The sequence below is a fragment of the Chlorocebus sabaeus genome, chromosome 18 (genome assembly GCF_047675955.1).
Source record: "Chlorocebus sabaeus isolate Y175 chromosome 18, mChlSab1.0.hap1, whole genome shotgun sequence".
Classification (NCBI taxonomy): Eukaryota; Metazoa; Chordata; class Mammalia; order Primates; family Cercopithecidae; genus Chlorocebus; species Chlorocebus sabaeus.
Window position 1 is genome coordinate 42149447 of NC_132921.1, and position 16660 is coordinate 42166106.

At 36.9% G+C, this 16660-nt stretch overlaps 1 long non-coding RNA gene across 1 annotated transcript in view; it reads left to right on the forward strand.

The window, feature by feature from the left end:
• The first annotated feature begins 14535 nt into the window (after positions 1 to 14535).
• The window catches only part of LOC119618479 (uncharacterized), a 30314-nt gene continuing 28189 nt past the window's right edge, over positions 14536 to 16660 (forward strand). Inside the window, exon 1 of the long non-coding RNA XR_005234772.2 lies at positions 14536 to 14694. This is a non-coding gene — a long non-coding RNA (uncharacterized lncRNA). The remainder of the gene's footprint in view (positions 14695 to 16660) is intronic.

Consider the following 16660-nt stretch of genomic DNA (forward strand, 5'->3'; position numbering starts at 1 on the left):
ATCGATTATCTGGAGAAGTTTGGTGATCTCCCCACAAGGAATCCTGGGGTTGGACTTGTGACCTTGTCACGAAGACTAAGCCTTGTTCTTCCTCTGAAACAAAAATAAACAGATGTGTCTCCCCTGGTTAAATGGGGTGTAAAACAGCACTTAGGCTTGTCACTGTTCTTCCCAGTATTCATCAGCATCGCGCTATTAAATAGTGTGCTCCCAACTCAAGCAGCTGCCAACAAGGTAGGAGGTGACAGGCTCTTGGATGGCAAGATGTGTTTTCAGATGGGAGTAGTCAAGGCACCAACATGAGCAACCTGTAGGAGGATTTATCCATGGGACTTTTATTTTCAGGGTAATGAGACACAGGAAAGGGCCCACCTATGTGGACTGGCATCCAAGAATGAGAATCTAGCAGTGAGATTATACCTAAATAAATCTGTATTTTCTGAAAAAAATTGGGAAACTTGCTCGACTTCCCCATAGATCTACTTATCACAAGGTGATATATCAAGATTACTTCAGAAGCTTGTGTGGCACTGGAGACCTGAGTAGCAACATGGCCAAAGTGATCAGCAGCAGAATGGGGCGTCTGACCTCATGCAGTCCCATCCCTTTGGCTTTCTTGCCACAAGCTTAGGGAGGGTTATTCTGATCCTGCTTTTGGACAGAAGCCCAAGGAGACACTGCCTTCACATATGAAAAGGACTAACAGAATCAGAGAAGGAAGTGGGGGGAGAGAAATGCCTTCATTTCATTCCTTTCTGAGTTTTGTGTTATGTGCACCAACACAAAATAAAGTCTAGGAAGTTACCTGCAGAACGTGATCAGTAAGAACAACCCCTTGTCACAATTCTATAGCTTCTGTGTCTTGCATTAACTATTATGAAGATTCCCATTGACTGAATTTGCCAGAAAATTTAGAGATATCTATTGCAGTATGTGCTGCATGATGATAGGATTAAGATGCTAATTAGTGATAATTTTTCAGTAGTTAAAATGTCAAAGTTGAAATTCTTAGATTATCTATAGGTATCCCAACCATGTTCAAGTTTTTGCCAATAAAAGATCAATCTTTCAAAATTTCTTTTCTGGGCATGGTGGAAGTATGGAAGAAAATAAATATAGAATATGGTCATTGAAATAAAGGAACTTACAATGTCTTGGAGATAAACTACACAATAATATTAAGACATAAGTAAGGATGGAAGAGAAAAGGAAACAAAATAAATAATACTTATCCTAGGCCACAGAGCACAGTGGTTCAGAATTTGGACTCAAGTAGTGTTAACAACACAGCAATAAAGGCTTCCTACTTGCTATGTATTCTTATGCAAATTACTTTTAGCCAATGTTTTTTCATCTGCAAAGTGAACATAATAGCCTCTACAGAATAGGACTATTGTGAGGATTACATGAAACACTGTAAAAAATCATTGATGAGTACCTGGCCCATAGTACATATTAAGCGCATATACAAGATTATTGGCATTAGTATTACTATTATTTCAGCTTAGATGAATTATAGGTAGATGGTCCTATAACATTAAGAACAAAATAATACTTGAAAAGCTTACTGATGTTATCTGTGCCATTTAAAACTCAGGTTCAGATAGTAATAACAAATCATCTTAGATATGCCTCCACCTCAATCTGGATACTTAATTTCCAACTCATGTCAATTCCTGCTCATATATGTTTCTATTTCAGACACAAATACTAAAATGGACACACATAGACATACTAAGTTGTTACCTGATGGTGCAATCTAAACATTTACCCTTTATTATTTAGCTTATACATATTTTCTACTATACCTATAAGGATCATGTGTTGACATGCATTGTTTATATAGTGGGAAAACAAGAAAATTTGTTGAATTATTTTCCTTCTCTCCAGTCTTACTACTAATGCCCTAGTTCATGTTTCCATCATCTTCAACCATGCTATTACAGGGACTTCCTTTCTGATTGTCCTCCGTATAGTGATTTTGGTGGAAACTACCAATTGCAACTCCATATAATGCTATGTCTTGGAAGACATAGACCATGAGTTACTCACTTTATTTTTATTTTTATTTTCGTTTTTTTGAAACAGGGTCTTGGTCTGTCACCCAGACTGGAGAACAGTGGCGTGATCTCGGCTCACTGCAACCTCCACCTCCCAGGTCCAAGAGATCTCCTGCCTCAGCCTTCCGAGTAGCTGGGACTACAGGTGCGCACAACCAAGCCCAGCTAATTTTTTTGTATTTTTAGTAGAGACGGGGTTTCACCATGTTGGCCAGGATGGGAGCTACTCACTTTAAATAATCATTCACACAACTCTAGCACAGGATAATGCATTTGTCTCTCTCTCTCTCTCCCTTATCTGAATACAATAAGTAAAAGAAAATGGGAAGTATTTTCTCATCAAGTTAGAATATTTTCCCAAAAGACAATAGATGACAGGGCATACGTAAATTCACAGTCTCACACTTAAAGTGAGTTTCCGTTTTGAAGTTCTCATTTTTAAAAAATTAAAAATTTCCACCTCATAGAAGTTGATTGGTAAAAATTTACTTTCTCTAACTATGTTTAAATTCTTTTGAAAATGAAATGAAATGAAAATACTCAAAAGAATTACATTACATTAACTTTGAATGAGAAATAATCAAGATTTCACTACTTTTTTCCTTGTATAAAGTGCCTGTTATACTGTTGAGTATCAGGGCCTGGAATACCTTGCTGCCAAAATGCAAACAGATGTAGGAGGGCACCTTGGGAACCACAGATTATCGAGTGTGGCTGAAGAACTATTTTCACACCTCTCCCAGCCCTGTCTTCACCTGTTTATGCAGGAAACAGACCTGTGGATTTTAGTTAATCTGGTTCCATGCCAATGGATTCCCAGTGGCTCCAGACAACTGCTTTCTCATTTGAAGCTCTCTTCTTTTTCTCCCAGATTTTGGCTGACAGTTGCTCAGTTTTGGCTCCTGACAGGATATCAGAGGCCTCTTGGCAACGGGTTGTCTTAGTTTAAGAAAAGTTTAAAAAGTTAATCCTTTCCTGTAAATACATCTTTAAGAAAAATAATTAGAAATAAGGGTGCCATTATTTTAAAGAAGGGAGGGATTTCTATGTATTCACTCTCAGGAAGATATGCAGACATTTGGTTCTCCCCATGTTCGAATGTGAGGAGGGAAAGCAGACACCTAGGTATATGTCCAGGACCATCAATTAACAAAACCATACAGCATGACAGCATCTAAACCATGTCCTGTAACTATTTCCATACTCACTAAATAGTTAAGTGCTCTGACAATCCCAGGTTAGTGTATTAAGTTACAATTTCACTTGTGTTGAAATCTAATACATAAATGAGAATTAGCTTGAACCCCTACGAAGCTGAAAACTCTCAAACTTGGATGCTTTATAGGTTATTCTGAATAGGAGCTAACAATACACTGTATAAAAATATAGGCCAAATTCAACATCTCTATTTCTCACATCTTCCCTGGCATAAGAAACAGGGCTGCTGTTTTCCATGGAGTGTATCAAATAGTGCCACAAGGGTTCCGTTCATCTAGTTTATCTCACCTCTGGTGTTTTATTCCAGACAGGTGATGTGATATTTGTAGGACAGATGTCCACATTCACTGTTAGAGGCTCTCTTTGGATGAAAATAATATGAATGATGAGGCACATAGTTTCCTTCTCTTTTTCCATTTCGTTGGAGTTAGAATATCTCTGAGGAAACAAACAAAAAATGCTGCTAGACATTCATAACTAAGGCTCTAGATGTGACTCTGGACTATGTTTTAATATTTCTTGTAAGTACATCTTCAGGCTTTAAGGGACATCCCATGGGTGCGGAAAGGAAGAGGGAGGATAAGATGTCTAAGAGAAGATTTAAGAATTTTTTTCTTAATGCTAATGTATGAAGACCAAATTGATGAAGTGTCAAGAGGTTACAAGAACAAGATCAAAGATCTCCCAGTACCAAAGGTTAAGATTGTGAGCATCTTGATAATGTTATTTTGCCATTTTTCCCTTTATCACAGATAATTGCCTTAGGGAAGGTGGTTCAGGAAGTCATATTCATACTGTCACTTCTGACATTGTTGGAAACCACTTCCCCCAGTTTGAGCCAGACTTGGATGTAAAACTTTGCTGTACTCTCTAAACATTGGAGGTAATTCCTCAGCAAAATACAATATTTAATATTCTGTGGTTATGACTGTGTCTTAGGGAACTGTTGTATACTACGGCCTGCCTACCCTTAAAATGCAATGTCTTCAGAGCATTTTGAAAGCCAAAAAGTAGAGCATCATTGAAAGAGTACCAGGAAGCCTAGCCCGGAGATCAGCATACTTTTTGTTTGTTTGTTAGTGACCCATACAATCTCTAGGATACCTATTCAAGTCTGTTGCAGCACAAAAGCAGCATTAAGTAATACATAACACATGGCCATCACTGAACTCCAATAATCTTTATTTATAAAAATATATAGCTAACGGAATAGAGCATGATGGCTACAGTTTGTGAACCCTAGGTCTAGACTCCTGCCCACAGTGTGTTTGTAGTACAATTAGGCAGGCATGGAAGTATGTAAAGAGAAAAAGCAAAAACATAAGGAAAAAGAAATCTTCAGTATAGATAATAAGATGTGCAAAAGTTCAGCGAAGCAAGCAATATTTGAGAAGAAGAAGAAGAATGTCATATGGAAGCCACTGGATAGAACCAGTGGTGTGCACTTAAATTCTGTAACCCTAAAACATGCTTCCATTTTAGGTTCTTCTCAAAGTAGACCATTTTCCTGGCAACTATTCCTCATTAACAAACGAGGGTACATTTGTATTTAGAAGAGGTAGGAGAAGATGGGCTAGAAGTTAGATACAGAAAATCAAGGGCTTCCAAAATTTAAGTTGATGTTTACATAAACTTTAAAGTACCTTAATATGAAGGTTGTATAATTGTCATTTTCTCCATTTTGCCCATTTCATATCAAGTCCTGGGAGTCTCAAAGCTTGATGTTGTGTTGTTTAAGAAAAATATGTATGATGATTTCTGGAAATATTTTGGCTTTCTGTTTTCATTACTGGCAAATATGGAACTCTTTTTCAACTAAAAATCAGACTTATAATTCCAAGCAAATATTGTGGCCAGACACATTTATTTTTGATAAAAAATGAATGTCAATTTAATTGCAAATGAGGTACTCTCCTTAGACTCCTGGCAAATTGCAATCCTGACCCTCAGTGCTGGAAGTTTTGGGGTTTTTGTGCTGGATTTTCCTGACCTGGTTTAGAAAATAATGTCCCAAGTTTCACCCAGCAATATTTGAAAAGACATCCTGTGCAGATGGTTTTATGGAGATGTGAATAAAAATGAGTTGAAAATGTCTCACAGCAGCTGTATTCTCTCATTCAGAGCAACCAAAGATTTCAGAGATACCGCACAAAAGCAGAGGACTTGGCCATTGTCCTTATTGGGGAGCTAAGTTTCCTATCATGGAAGTTTCTTTCCCTTAATGTGATCAAGATGGGTCTTTTGAGGTCAAAGTTGAAGTACATTAGTGAAAGATTCCAACCTATCTTCTGCCCATTTATATTTAACCTGACCACAAAAGATAAAAAGATTTTAGACTATGATATGCTGACTCATTCTCATTCTCTCTCTCCATGAACACTGAATTTATTTGCAGCAGTATGATTTTCCTACTCAAAAACTGCGTCCTCATTGTCATTTAAATGTTAAAAAGGGAAACCAGATGCTATAGTTATTAACTTTTGGAATCAACTATAATCTTCCTATTAAATTCTTCCATCCAGGTACGGGCAATTATTTGCTTGATCTAAAGGTACAGAAAATGCAGGCACACAGGGTTTCAGAAAGTCCAGTTTAATAAGACAGGTGGGTAACTAATAATGTGGAAAATTACCTGCAGATTGAGGATATTGGGAATGACTAATGGCCAAAACTAAGCGAGTAAATTAGTTGCAAAATGATACCATTTGCAGTAGTTGTGTGAACGGGGGACGGGAAAGCACAGTGGCATGTGGCAGTGAGTGGAGCTGAGCAGAGTCTGAATGTGGCGCAGAGTCAGGAAAACCTGCCATTAACTTATGCCTCTCCCCCAACCCCCACTCCTTCAACCCAACTAGCCTCAGGCTCTTATTTATTTATTTTTGCCCATTTGGCATAATCTGTGCTGTGAGTGTATGGTTTAATAGTGCAGGCTCTGGAGTCTAGTTAGCTTTGTGAAGTCTAACACAAAGTCACTACCAAGGTCAAAGCCATCAGTTACAAAAACTTGAATTTGTTTTATAAACACAGTAGATTTCAGACAATTAAACATGATCAATATTTGTAGAAAGGGGCAAAAATTGGGCTTTGGAAAAAATCAAAACAGGTTTAATTGTTAATTAGTAAGGTGCTGGCATTAACCTCTTAGACAAGGTTGTTGAACAAATATAACATGAAACACCTTTTGTTGAAAAATATTTTGAATTGATAGATAGTCTGAAAGTAAGTAAAGTCTTACAATTGATAGATTTGGGTTATGTGCTGGTGTTTCGTTTTTTCTTCAAATAACTGTAAATAAATTAATGACATGTTTTGCATTCTATGATCCCTTAAAATAGGTAAGACATATATCTTATTCATAGTGGGTCGAGTCTAGAACAAATTTGCAGAATTATCCCCCTTTTTTTTCTTTTCCCAGAATTTGAGATATCATCTAGTACTAGCAGCAATAGCAGTTCAAAGCTGGTAATACATGTCATTTCAGTCCATTGCCTAAACTTACCACAGTGAACAAAAATTGAGTGAATTTTAACCAATAATATTATTATTATCCATTCTACAAACTGTGTAAACATGAGAAATACTTCTCAGATTTAATGCCTAACTACTGAAAGTGTTAGTTTTCTGGAGGAAATGGTAATTAACTACTGATTGTTTTCCCCAGCAATCATTTAGTGAAATATTTATTAATACACGTCCAGCCCTGTGTGTGGTACTGTAACAAGTTTAAGAGAAGCACAAAGCAAGATTTCTACACACTAAATATTTATAAAACTCACATGCCCAATTGCATAAGTGTTTTATGAACTGCTGCATTGTGTAATACATTTCCTTATGCTACACAATAGGAGACAAAACTTCTCCATAGTTAATGTGAAGCTATGAAGCACATACCTTCTTTATACTCTCACTAATCAAAAAATATTTTTAGCACTTTCTGTGTACAGCTAAGAAATTATCTTATATCCGGGCCACAGAATATATACACGTATATTTTGGCGTTCCAACCTAATTGATTTAAGACTCCCGGTATTGACTTTACCAGTAGACACCAAACTCTCTTTCTAGGTCATTTGGTCTATCTACCTAATAAAAGGGCCATGCAGCTTTCTGAGTGTTTGATAATTAAATTATATATGAACTTTTGTAAAATGTCATGAGAGACCTCATATCAAAAACCTAAAAGCCATAAATTCGCCTCCCTTTTCCCTTTCCCTCCATAATGGTTGGTGATGCAGATGGACAAAGAGGAAAAGATGTCTTTTGCTGAATTCTTCTCTTTTGTATTTCTAGTTATGAACAAAGGCATAGTACTAGAAGATTGGAGGCTGAATGAACAAAAAATTCTAGGCCTTCTCCAGCTGAGCATGGGCAACTCAGTTTGGTAGGGCAGTTTTAACCATTGCAATGAGCATGACATGAAGTAAAACTGCAAGTTCTTTAGTGATTATTAAATATAATAACTTTAATACATACCTGCTTAAGACTTCACTGCTATGCAAATACAGCCATGTGACAAAATTGCACATGCAACTCTTAAATTTAGACAAATAAAAATGAACAAATTAATAAAATAAACTTGCTAGTCCACCCATTTGTTATGAATTCAAAATCTTTTACCCTTTGTAGTATATATGCTACGGGGTTGTAAAACAAACAGCAGAGAAAGGTAAAAAGGAACTAACATTTGCAAAATTCTTTAATTTGTTAAAGGACTTTGATAGTATCTAGGTTTTTTCTTCTAATGGTTGAATTCATAATTTTCTATCCAAAGCAGTCCCTTCGCTTGCCATTACTCCTGGTTATAGTTATTTATGCTTACCAACAGAAAACTATCTTGCTTAGTTATCAAGTTCTATTTATTCTGTTTGTACGATGTCTCTGGCATCTAAAATTTTGTTTTAATTTCAATTGTCTTTATCCTTTTACTATAAAAGTGTCCTGAATCTTCTTCCATCATTTATTTACATATTTTTAAAAAATTCAAGAGAATCAGTATTTCTAGAACTTATTTATAGCAATATGATTTTCTGATTCAAAAACTGCATCCTCATTGTCGAAAAAACAAAGTTCACATTTCTATCCAATCACTCAAAGTCGATGAAATTAATCTTTCAGGAAATATGTTTTCATCATTCTTTATCTGTACAATCTGGTCGAGAATGAAAAGTTATATACACACACACACACACACAGTGTCAGGCACTGTAAAGAACCATATATATATATACACACACATATATATATTTTCTCTTTTCTACCTCCCTTTACTCTTTTTCTCTTTCTCTTTCTGGAACATCTATGTTGTGGGTCTGTCTTATAGTTTCCACAGAAATAGTGGCTGCCACTAAATGTTGTCTCTTCCTTTACCTGACACTGGCTGATTTAAACATGCACATGCATTATTTCTCCAATTCCAAGTAAGTAAGACAGGGTTACGAGACAGCAGAGTCTGGAATTGTCAGCTGCTTTTATAACTTTGGTTGGTATTATAAACGAAATGGGATTTAGGAGAATGTAACTAGTTAGGATGACATACATCCTACAGGTGGCGCACAGAGAAGCACTCTGCCACTGTCCCAGATTTTTACCTACATATCTTCCCTTCTTGAGAGGAAAGGATATTTCAGCACAGTAAACGAATGGATTATATTATGACAAACCTTCCATTTCAGCCAGAAAAAAAAAAAAAAAAATTGGTTTGCATTGAAGAATGTGAGATTTCAGAATTAATGGGACTTACTGACTCAACTGTAAGAGACATGGCACAATGAAGTGGGGACCCTGCAAAGATGAGATAGGAAGTGGGAGGCAGAACAAAGAGGGTCCCATGCACATGTAGGAATCAAAATCCAAGTGAAATGAGAGGAAGCTGATGGGGATAGTAATCGACTTTTTTTTTTCTTTTTTTTTTAAACACCTTCTGGACTTTCAAAGATTGCTCTGTGAGCTATGTCTTAAATGGGGTTCTTTACAGTGCCTGACACTGTGGAACTGTTGTGGACACTTTATGCATAGATAGGACTGACCCACACACAAAATTTGATTTGGCTGTCTGATGGCAGCACACACACACACGAACACACACGCACACATACACACACACACTGTCTAAAAGTGTATGCAACATAGCGAAACTCCGTCTCTATTAAAAATACAAAAATTAGCTGGGCATGGTGGTGTGCACCTGTAGTCACAGCTATTCAGGAGACTAAGGTAGGAGAATCGCTTGAAGCCGCGAGGTAGAGGTTTCAGTGAGCCAAGATCGCGGCACTGCACTCCAGTGTGGGCGTGACAGAGTAAGATTCCATTTCCAAAAAAAAAAAAAAAAAGATATGCAAATATTTATTTCTCATGAAATGAGGCTTTCTTGGGGGGAGCAGGTTATCTTCCAAGCAGATCTGAAAAGAGACTGAGAGACCAAGGAAAGGAAGCTGACTGGAGTTTATATGTTGCTTATGGGATGTAGCCAGTGTGAAGGTTCGCGCACACGTGTAGGACCTTGCATGGTTTGAACTTCCCACCTGTGCTGAAGAAAAAGGTACCCAGATTTTTATATCAGCTTGCTGAGATGGGAGGCACAAGGGGAAGGGCGAAGAGTGAGGATTAACGGTTGTCAGCAGGCTAGCATCAAAAGAATCAAGTCAGGTTCTCTATTACAGGGACAAAACTGCCTGGCAGTGGAATATAGAAGTGGGGACGGTGGTGATGGAAATGGTCCGTTCCAATGGGAGGAAGAATTTTATCATTGATATTGTTTAAAATTAGTGGTGCACGGTAAGTTGATAATTACATATCAACTTATAATTAGGCTTTATTTTTTTTTTATTTTTTTTTTTTTTTGAGACGGAGTCTTGCTCTGTATCCCGGGCTGGACTGCAGTGGCCGGATCTCAGCTCACTGCAAGCTCCGCCTCCCGGGTTTACGCCATTCTCCTGCCTCAGCCTCCCGAGTAGCTGGGACTACAGGCGCCCGCCACCTCGCCCGGCTAGTTTTTTGTATTTTTAGTAGAGACGGGGTTTCACCGTGTTAGCCAGGATGGTCTTGATCTCCTGACCTCGTGATCCGCCCGTCTCGGCCTCCCAAAGTGCTGGGATTACAGGCTTGAGCCACCGCGCCCGGCCGGCTTTATTGTTTTTTAAAATGTCTACAGACAAAGCATCCTATTAGTATCTGGAGCAACAAAATACAGCTCCCATAGCACCCTCCCCAACCCACCTTGGTATATTTCATGCAGCTAGATAAACATAGAATCACTGTGTCTTGCATACTAGTAAAACACTTTTCTATTATATCTAAGGCTAGACACTCAGAATAGGTCCCTGATCTTGCAAGCCTATTCCCCACGGAAAAAGATAGGGTTGGACTTTTATCCTGAATCAAAAAAGAAAATGCCAGATGGTTTGGGTCTGTAGAAGGGGGCTGCATAGGGTTAGGGCAAGCATTTGAAACAGGTCTTGCATACTGCTACAAGAGCATTCGTCTTCAATTTACATAGAGGTGATATTCTCCACTTCCAAAGTCCCACAGAATTTCATTTCTATCTTGTGGCAGTTGTCATACCTTGCGTTGCATTATAGTTATATTTGTGATTTTTAATTTTTCCGTAAACTTTTTATTTTGGGAGAATTTTACATTTCCAGAGATGTTCCAAATATATTACAGAAAGTTTTCGTATAACCCTCATCCAATGGCTCCTAATGTTAGTATGTGACATTACCACGGCACACTTCTTAGAAAACCAGTATTAGTATATTTCTTGAAACTACAGGCTTTATTTGGATTTCAACAGTTTTTTCTTACTAATTTTTTTTTCTGTTCCAAAATCTAGTATACCACATTGCATTTAGTCATCACATCGTCTTAGTCTCCCCGATCTGCAACAGATTCTCTCTTTTTCCTTGTTTTTCGTGACCTTGACAATTTGAGGAGTACTGGTAAGATGCTTTTTAGAATGTTCCTCAATTTGGGTTTCTCTGATATTCTCATGGTTATTCTGGAGTTATGAATTTGGGAGAGAGAGAACAGAAAAAAACAGCTATTATCATAAACTGTCAGGAAGAGCTAGGCCTTCTTGCCTTTTTGTTTTTAATATGTCTTCTGCAGGATCATACAAAAACTCTTTGAGGTGAGGGAGAACAAACTTACTAATTTTTGTATCCTTCCATGATAGGTAATAAACTTTTTTCAACATACAACAGTCCTCTCTTACCTGTGAGAAATGCTCCAAGAACACCAGTGGATGCCTGAAACTGTGCATAGTACCAAACCCTATACATGTTTTGTTTTTTCCCATGCAGTCATGTGCAATGTAAGGACTTTTCAGTCAATAAGTACTACATATACCACAGTGGTCACATAAGATTATAACACCGTATTTTTACCATGGAATACTATGCAGCCATAAAAAAAGAATACAATCATGTCCTTTGCGGCAACATGGATGGAGTTAGAGGACATTATAACTCAGAAACAGGAAATCAAAGGCCACATGTTCTCCTTATAAGTGGGAGCTAAATAATGGGTACACATGAACATAAAGATGGAAATATTAGGGGACTGGAGACTAAAATGGGGGAGAGTAAAAAGGAAATGAGTGTTAAAAAATTACTTAACAGTACCAGGTTGATTATTCGGATAATGGGAAAACGAGAAGTCCAATTCCCACGAGTACACAATATACTCATGTATCAAACATGCACATGTACTTCCAGAATCTAAAATAAAATAAAAATTTTGAAGAAGCTTACAGTACTACATTTTTACTGTAGTTTATGTATATTTAGGTAAATTTATATACACAATTACTTATCATTGTGTTACAATTTCCTACAGTATTCAGTACAGTAACATTCTGTCCAGATTTGTAGCTTAGAAGCAATAGTATACCAGCCTAGGTGTGTCATAGAGTATACCAGTTAGGTTTGAGTACCATCTATGATGTTCCCACAAGAACAGAATTGCATAATCACGTGTTTCTATGAACATATCACCATTCTTAAGCTTCATCATTAAAATTAAGAGTATAATACATACTTTGTAGAATTGTGTAGAGTTTCAGAAACAAGCTATTTTGTTTGTTTGCAATGATAAAATTTAATTTATAAACTAAGCACAGTAAGAGATTAACAACAATGACTAAGAATATTACAGAGTCATTATAACAATATGCCAGCATCACTACGGTTGCACTTTGGGGCCACAGTTAAGTGAAATACAGGTGACATACATGAGCCCTGTGATAGTGTGACAGTCAATCTGATAATGAAGATGACTACTAAGTGACTCAGGCATAGGGCGTGTGCACAGAGCAGATACACTGGACAAAGAGCTCACATCTCAAGCAAGACGGAGTAGGACAGGGGGAGATTTCATCACACTACTTAGAATAATACGCAACTTAAAACTTGTGAACTGTTTAATTCTAGAATTTTCCATTTAATATTTTTAGACTGCAATTGACCATAGGTAACTGACACCACAGAAAGCAAAACCATAGATAAGGAGGGACTACTGTAGTAGCTACTCAACACATGTTTACTAAATTAATGACCCTATTTGGGGAGAATATTAGGGAGTGTGTTATTTGAAATGAGTGATAAGAAAAATGAAGCCAAAGCCATAAAGTTTGTAATTAGTCAATTAGCACAAGAAAACAGATTTTTCTGACTTTTATATCTATGCCAAGACCAGTGAATCAAATTGCTTTCTATTGATACGTAGCACACCTAGTTCCTCAATTCCCAGAGTTTGCTTTTAAAAAGAAACTGATCAGTTTTCTGTTCAGGGAAACCTCAAAAACTCAGGGAAGCGTATCCTCAGGGCACTTTTAAAAGGTAAGGGACCTACAGTGTTAGCTGATGTTTTACACTGCTCAGATATATCCAGTTACAATTGGCTTTATGAGGTAACATTAAGTGGAGATTTCAAGATTGCTTCTAGTCCAGGAGGAGCAGACATTTGTGACTCAGGAGTCTTTTAACTTCTGCTGACTTGCACACGTTGCCTCATCTGCCTACATAGCATTTGCCCAGACTTAGGATTCAAACTGAAGACACATCTGGTCTCCTAAGGGATTCAGAATTGGGGGTTTAGCATTGATATTTTTAGCCCTTAACATACCAATTTTCCCCGTCAGCCAGACTTTTATATGGATACATTCTTTACCCATCTGATATGAACTAGGAAACTAAAATAAAAGCTTCTCATTCAACTAGCAGACACACCGACAAAGAAGGCTGTTGTGAATGTGCATTTCTCGAAATACTTGCTATAATTCCCTGAAGTCCTATAACCTTCCCTGACATCAGTGAAAATTATTAGTTTTGTTCTTTGCTGTCATGTATCATGGTTACCTCTAATTGAAATGGAGGCGTTCCGAATAGCACAATCAGTTAAGAATCTTGCCAAGTGCCTCATTTGGATAATTTATAGCAGGATTCAAAGCTGATGAGTTTAGAGCCCATGAGTCCCTGGAGTCCTTAATCTTTGATCATATTTTGTGGTGGGACAATGCTTGATGAGACTGGAGTTTGAAGATAACTGCTCCCTGTAAATGTATTTATCAAATACCAATGTTCCCAGCAAAGTGATTTGATATGGGGATTACCGATCACTGGAAATGAACCACAAGGAGTATCTTAATTTGAAATAAGTACAGGCTTGATACTTTTTAATAAATTCCTGATGTTGAATAAAACTTACTACAGCTCTCAAGTTTAAATGACTTTTTTTCATCAGAGACAAGTAGGAAGTGGGAAAATGGCTAAGAAAGAAATGAGAAATTACCATCTTTGGATAAAATTCTGCTAAGAAATAACTTGAAAATGAAAGCAACAACAATAAAGTAAATCTAGATGATGTCCAGGACACATTCTGTTGCAGAACTTTTCTTAGTTCAGTTAAAACCTGGGTTCTTGTCACATGACCAGGAAAATTTAGGCATGCAGGCACATTGAAAGGTGAGTAGAGGAGGGTTTTATTGGGCGGAAAAAAAAAAAAAAAAAAAAACCTCAGCAAAGTGAAATAGAGTCCTGCTAACAGGCCTTTGACCTCACAGATGAATCCCAGGCCACCACACAGGAACTCAAGGGAGCAGACTCCTCCTCTGCACTAGTGTGAATTCCTGTGGCTCTGCCCACTTCCCCCAGTGCGCATGTCATGCTCCAGTTTACTGTAGGCATGCCCAGACAAGCCCTGGACAGGCTCCCTCATCTGCACAAAAGCATCTGATATAAACACTTGTGGGGTGGGTAGGAGATTCTCTGGGGATTCCTTTTTATCTGCGTAGGCATCTGGCTGCCTCAGTTCTAGACTACGGCTTCTTATGCCAGGCTCGGGGTCTTCAAAGTAGAATACCCCTATTCCAGGAAATATGCAAGACAACCCAATAGGACATGAAAATAAATCATTACAACTTGTAAGTTCCTTTTATATCTTGTCCTATTAAAATTTATATTTTTTGGCTTCTGTTTTATAATATATATAATATCATAGGACTTGTGTAAATATGTACCTAAATAAATATACTTATATTTGTAGGTATATATTTCCTTTTTTTTAACTTAGAAAGGTATGTGATGAAAAAATTTTGGAGAATACTATCAGACCATCTCCACATGGTTTGTGATACTGTGTGACTGTTCTTAATGGTAACATAAGAACACTAAATATTCATGTTTTCTTTATATGTGGATTTTTACTGTCTGTGGATATACCATAAAGTTTTCTAAATCTGTGTATTCAGCCTGTATTATTTATTAGAATTACATAATTTAGATGGGCTTATCAAACTGAAAAGTAATACTCCCATTGTTTATTACTTTTTTTAATTTCAAAATTTAGTGCATAGGAATGCTTCCTCTCATTCCAGTGTTCTGGTTTGACACAAATTCCAGATTTCTTTTGTCCATTAATTTGGTAATTTCACGAACTATGAAATAAACAGTTTTAACTTGTAAGTCTCAGAATGCTTTGCAATGTTACAGATATATGTATATGGCATTGTGTTCACAGTGTATGTCACCATCCATATTAAATAATGTTATGGTTTGAATTTGTGTTCTCTCCAAAATTCACATTGAAATTTAAACCCTAATGTAACAGTACTAAGAGGTGGGGACTTTATGAAGTGATTAGTTCATGAGGGCTCTGTCCTCATTAATGGATTTTTCCATTCATACATTAATAGACTAATGAATTAATGGGTTAATGGGTTGTTGCAGGAGTGGGTTAGTTGTCATCATAATGCTTCTGTTATGAAAGCCAGTTTATCCCTCTTACCCTTTGTACTCATGACCTCTTGCCATGTTATGATACAGAATGAGGCCCTCACCAGAAGCCAAACAGATGTGGCTGCCTGATCTTAGACTTTCCAACCTGCAGAATTGTAAGAAATAAACCTCCTTTCTCTATAAATCAGGCTATTCTGTCACAACAACAGAAAACAGACTAAGACAGACAGTAGGCCATTCATTTATTTAAAAATATTTGTGGAGTGTCTGGTATGTTCTCAAAATGTGCTAAGATGTGATTTTTGGCATCCTTATTAGGGAGATACATAACTTTAATTTCATCAACTGTGAACTATTAAACAGGGTTTTAAAGAGTAGTCTGATTTAGTTTAGAGGGCAAAGATTTCTTGAAGAAAGTCATTTGCAAACCAACAAAATGAAGACGATGCTCAAAATGATAATGTATAATAAAGATAAATAAAATGATATATATTATTTTGGAATACTTACGGGTATCAGACACTCTCCTGAACACTTTATGTGAATTAATCTATTTAATAATCATAAAAGACCTAAGAACTAGTTAGTATTGTTATCCCTGTACTTTAAGTGAGAAGATTAAAGAACACAAAATGTAGTAATTTGTCCATAGTTCCATTGTTATGAAGTAGTGAAGCTATGATTTGTGTACTCTCAACTTGACTCCAAGACAAATTTTTAACCACTATAATAGTTATACTATCAAACAGAACTAAAAGATGATGGGAATAAGGCTGGAGGCAGGTGTTGCAAGCACCAAGAACAACATGCAAAATGTTTTGAATCATAAAGGACAGGGCATATGTGATTATAACCTACAAGAATACAGGGACTGAAATACTGAGAAAATGTTAAAGAGACGACATGTATGAAATAATGAAGTAGACACTGAATTGAATTGTAGTACCTGATAAGGATGTCCATTTATATCATAAAGGCAATAGGTAGCTATTTAAGGGTTTGATGTTTGAATATATGTGGTATACAAATGTGTGTATATGCAAAGAGAGCAGGTATTCAAAAGATTATTCTGACCTCCATATCGGAAATGGATTGTCTGAGGTCAAAAGTGGAGATAGACCAATGTCAACTAGCCCGTTGCAGTAATCTTAG